Source organism: Nelumbo nucifera, chromosome 2 (assembly GCF_055504915.1).
Source record: "Nelumbo nucifera cultivar China Antique chromosome 2, China Antique-T2T, whole genome shotgun sequence".
Lineage (NCBI taxonomy): Eukaryota > Viridiplantae > Streptophyta > Magnoliopsida > Proteales > Nelumbonaceae > Nelumbo > Nelumbo nucifera.
This window is the reverse complement of record NC_142650.1, coordinates 46425622-46431473: the sequence shown is the minus strand read 5'-3', so window position 1 is coordinate 46431473 and position 5852 is coordinate 46425622.

Sequence of the window (5852 nt, the reverse complement as noted above, 5' to 3'; positions counted from 1 at the left end):
ATGCATTTGTTTGCACATACTTCTTATGAACTTGCATTCAACTTGTGATGGGCATCTGCGTACCCATGCATATGAAACCAGTGTAACGGAACACCTGTTATGCCATAGACTGAATGCAAGTAGACAAGTGCAGCGAACTCTAACGTTCTATCCTGCTGCCACGAGGGTGTTTTCTTTTTGGGGGAGAGGGGGAGGGGGTGTAGGGTGCTAACTTGTTATGGGTTTGGGGGATCGACTACCCCATGTTATAAGAACAATAAGTCAATAACAATAAGCACTGCACAATTTCTACAACAATTAAATATACAGATCTAGTAGCTCATTATGTAACACCATCCATCGTCATTAAAAAAAGGGCAACCGCCCTTAGGGGTAGTGACACTTCTGAATCCCAACACTTTGATCCCTCAGTTAATTTCATGGAATGATAATGTTCTTTCAAATTTCAAAAACCCCAAATTATCCTTTCCCTTTACAACTTAGGGCCTGTTAGGTTTGCGGGAACAAGGATTTGGAATCAGGCCATTCTGATTCCAACTGTTTGTTTGGAAGGAATCTGAATCTAATTTCTATTCTTGCTGGAATGACATTCTTTCCTTTAAGGGAATGGATATTTTTTCATCTTTTCTTGGGAATAAAATTCCATTCCAGATTATTTTAATTCTGACTCTAATTCTTGTCTGAACTAAATAGATAATGGGAATAGAATATTTTAATTTCAGTTCCAAGGGATTTTGGTTCCGATTCCATTTACAAACCAAACAGAACCTTAATTTTTCTAAAATCTTATAAGCTTCACCGGTGAAGTTGTTGTAACCGAAATAGCTGATGTGGCAACCATGGAGCTACTTGCCTTCCACTTGCTTTTCCTACGTGTTCCCTTTCCTTCAAGTATAAATATGTATAATGTTTATATCAAAATACAAGAAGAAGAAACTTTTCTTCATCGCACTTATCTTGCTCTGTCATCCTTCGCCATCACACTCGTTTTCTTCATCGCACTTATCTCATCCTTCGCCATCACATTCGTTTTCTTCATCGCACATCTCCACGGTTTTGTCATGGTAACAAAGCCGTGACTACCAGATTACTTTCTTCATCACAAAGGAACTCTTTTATGTGTTTCTCCTCTGTCTTCCGCCATTTCTTTCTTCCTTTCTTGTGAACCATTTCCAATCCTCTGTTCCAAGATTACTGCGCAGAGATCCCCTGTTCCAAGATTGTTCACAGTTCCGTCATGGCCGGAGATATTGGTCAAGCTTCTCCTTACTACCTGCATCCCTCAGACAATTCGGGATCAGTGTTGGTTTCTTGTCCCCTCACTGGAGAAAATTACTCCATGTGGTAGCGAGCTATGAGGAATGCTCTACGAGCGAAAAACAAATATGGCTTCAATTCCGAAACCAAACATGGCAACAATGGAAGGGATGGCATGGGAGAAGTGTAACTCCATGGTCATCTCATGGTTGCTCAACTCGTTGGCTCGTGATCTGCAGACACGAGTAGGAAATGGTCCAAGAATCTACCAGTTGAAGCGAGATTTGTCATTGCTCCGCCAAGGTGAGCTCTCGGTTGCATCTTACTACACCAAGATTAAGGGACTGTGGGATGCATTGGCGGATCTTGCAGTTGTTTCTGATTGCACATGTGGTGCGGCCGTGCGGGTAAGGATTTTTCTACAGAGCAAGAAAGAGATCGCCTCTATCATTTCTTGATCGCCTCTATAAATTTTGTATATAATGTATACATATGTATACATGTTATTTTATATTATATTATATATTTTATATATAAATATTATAATATGTATAGTTTATATTATATGTAATATTTTATATTATATAATATATAAATAAAAATGTATATGCATATTATGTCATTTAATATAAAATATTATAGATATATAATGTTTTATATATGAAAGACATTGGCCCAGAATCAGGCCCGGCCTGGCCTGGGCTCATGTAAACCTGAGCTAGGACTTATGTTACATGTCCAGAACCCCGGGCTGGGCTAGGCTCGGGCCTAAGCTATAGTCCTTATCATAAGTGCAAAACCCAGCCCGGCCCATGATCACCCCTGCCTATTGCACATTACAGGACCAAGTCTCGAACATGCTAATTGGCAAGAGAACACTGCATGATGGACTGTATTTTCTACAAGCCACTCCAGTTTCAGCAGCTCTCTCCATCAGTGCTGAAGGCAGTTTTTCTACTTGGCACAATAGACTCAGACATGCGTCACCACGTCAGATATCCCTCCTTTCTAGTGGTAGACTATCCTCTTCAAATAAGAATGCTTGTAATGTTTGTAAACACACTAAGCATACACATGTTCCTTTTCCAATAAGTTCATTGCAAGTACAGACGCCCTTTGCTCTCATTCATTGTGATTGTGATATATGGGGAGTTTATCATACTTCGTCTCACTCTGGAACACAATTGTTTCTCATTATTGTGGATGATTATAGTAGATGTACTTGGCTTTATCTCATGAGACATATAATCTACTTGTGGCCTTTTGTAATATGGTGCGAACCCAATTTAATAAGGTTGTCATGTCTATCAGATCCGACAATAGGAAAGAGTTCTTTTTGGTCACATGCAACAATTCTTTACAGACAACGACATCATTGGCACCTTTTAGAGGTGACTAGAGCATTAAGATTTCAGACTTCATTACCCATATCTTTCTGGGGAGAGTGTGTGCTTACAGTTGAATACATTATTAATACAAGGTAAAACTCCATATGAACTCTTGTTTGGAAAGCTTTCGATTTATACTCATGTCAGGACCTTTGGATGTTTATGCTATGCCCAAGAATGTCCTTTACTTAAGGATAAATTTGGGCCTCAGGCCACCTGTTGTGTGTTTATTGGGTACCTTCATGGCCAAAAGGAATATAGGGTTTACAACATCAACACCGGCCATATTTTTACCTCCAGGGATGTGACCTTCTATTAGGACACCTTCCCTTTCGCTAATACCACAGTGCATAGTCAGCAATCTTCAAACCAAATTGCCATCCCATTGGTTCAGCCAGATGACATGTTAATTGACCCATTTATCCCAGCTCTTAAGCAATTGATCGAACAAGGGAATACAGAACCCGTTAATGCTATTATTGAAGGACTAGACGATCTCACTATTGGTGAACCTATTATGGATGAAAATCCTATCATTCATACCACAAAACCAATTTTGCCCATGCCTCAACCTCAACGAGCGGACCAGCCACCTGCCCACTTCCAAGTTTGTCATGGGCACATATTAGCAGCAATAAGACATGGTTTATAGTTGATTTACCTCCCATTAAGAAGCCCATGGGGTCCAAATGGGTATACAAGTTGAAATATAAGGTTGATGGAACAATAGAACGCTACCAAGCACGCTTGATTGCTAAAGGTTATACACAAGTTGAAGACCTTGATTACCATGATACATATGCGCTCGTGGCAAAATAAGCCATTCTTCGTTGTCTTCTAACTCTTGCAGCCATTAGGGATAGGAATTACATCAACTAGATGTAAGCAATGCATTTTTGCATGGTGACTTATCTGAAGAAGTCTATATGAGTATTCCCCTTGGCTTTTCCAAATAAGCCAAGAATAAGGTATATTGGTTACACAAGTCCCTCTATGGGCTCAAGCAAGTTTCTCGTTATTGGTTTGAGAAATTTGCCAATGCATTGAAGGATATGGGCTTTAAGCAATTAGCAGCTGATTACTCTTTATTCACTTCTCATTAGAGCTCCTCTTATCTTGTCGTATTTGTTTATGTGGATGATATAGTTATCACCAGTAGTGATCCGGCATGCATTGTTGACCTTAAGTCTCACCTCAATAAATGTTTTCAATTGAAGGATCTTGGTCCCCTCCACTATTTTCTAGGACCTGAAGTCTCTCAGTCTTCTTCGGGTATCTTTGTCTCACAATGCAAATATGCAATGGACATAGTTACAGACACTGACATGATTGATTCTAAGCATGTCACTCATCCCATGGAGCAGCAACGGCATTTTGTAGATAACTGCAGTCCATTACTTGATGATCCAACCTAATACCGGAGACTTGTTGGACGATTTATTTACCTGACCATTACTTGCCCAGACTTGTCTTATCCAGTTCACATGCTTACCCAGTTCATGAATGCACCACGTGAAGAACACCTCCAAGCTACTAAGCGTGTCATTCACTATGTCTAAACCACTGTTAAACAAAGGCATTTTGTTCTATGCCTCTAATGATTTCATTCTACAGGCCGATTGGGCTTCTTGTCCACTCACAAGATGATGTACTGTGGGATATGTTACGATGCTTGGGGCATCACTTCTTTCATGGAAGACCAAGAAGCAAGTGACGGTGTCTCGGTCTTCAGCCGAAGTGGAGTATCATGCAATGGCGATAGCTCCTAATGAATTAATCTGGTTTAAACAAGTTTTTCATGATCTTGGATTTCCATTACAACAGCCCATGCAACTCTTTTGTAACAGCCAAACTGTCATTCACATTGCTACTAATCCCGTATTTCGCGAGCGTACTAAACATGCTGACATCGAACATGTTCAACGCAAGCACATTCAGCTGACCTACTTACAAAAGCATTGGGTGCTGATCAGTTGCGCTTTCTCTCCAACAAGTTGGGTCTCTCTAGGGCTCCAACTTGAGGGGGGTATTGAGTAAGTCGATGAAAGTCTTCTACTAAAGCTTCACGGGTGAAATTGTTGTAACCGAAATAGCTGACGTGGCAATTAGGGAGCCACTTGCCTTCCACTTGCTTTTCCCACGTGCTCCCTCTCCTTCAAGTATAAATATGTATAATGTTTTATATCAAAATACAAGAAGAAGAAACTTTTCTTCATCGCACTTATCTTTCTCATTGCACATCTGCGCTCTCTGTCATCTTTCGCCATTGCACTCGTTTTCTTCATCGCACATCTCCACGGTTTTGTCAAATCTCAACTCTTATGTATTTCTCTCAATTTTCTTTTAACAAAGTTCACATTGAGAACTCCTTGAGAATGATTGATTCCTCAATGTCTTGAGAACAGTTTGTGTTTTAAAATGGTTATTTTCATCACTTTGACATTTGTTGCTTTCAGCCCATAAAATCCCGAATCAAGGGATCAAGGGAAAAGTGATGGAAAATAGAAGGTCACATGGGCAAAACAAAGTACAAGTAAGTATTATCATGTCCCAAATATAGGGTGATTATCTTTAATTTAACCAAAAAAAAGAAGGTTCATCGGAATGGACTTCACACGGGAGAGACGGTTGTGTTCTGGTTTTGTATTTGCATTGTGGTTATTTGCCTACCAAAGCCAAAAGAGGCAATAGAATCTCTTACAAGCAAAAACTCTGTATATACTTTGCAATTATAGGCATCTAGCCACGCATTGGGAATATCTCCATGTGAATTTAAAATACATGTATGGGAGATATTCCAATGTACAACTAAATGTTCTATGAACAGAGTTGCAAAGTGTTTGCTTGCAGGAGATCTGAGCTTCCAAAAAGGCTTGGACATTCTACCCGCAAGCTGTTCCAACATCCCTACCCCATAAGACATTATAGCTACGCATTGAGAACATCTCCCTTGTCATTCATAGAATTATAAGAGATGTTCCCAATATATGACAATTAATTGCATGTTGTGGGTAGGGATGTAGGAAGAGTTTGTGGATAGATTCAAAAGTGTCGAAAAGATACATATATTTTAGATTCTTTAAGCAATACAATATCTTTTAGACTACAACACAAAGAATAAAAGAAGTTAAAAAGTGCAACTGATAATAACACAAGGTACCATAGTTGTCAAGGCAACGGGGCACCTAGGTGTGTAGGTGCTCTTTG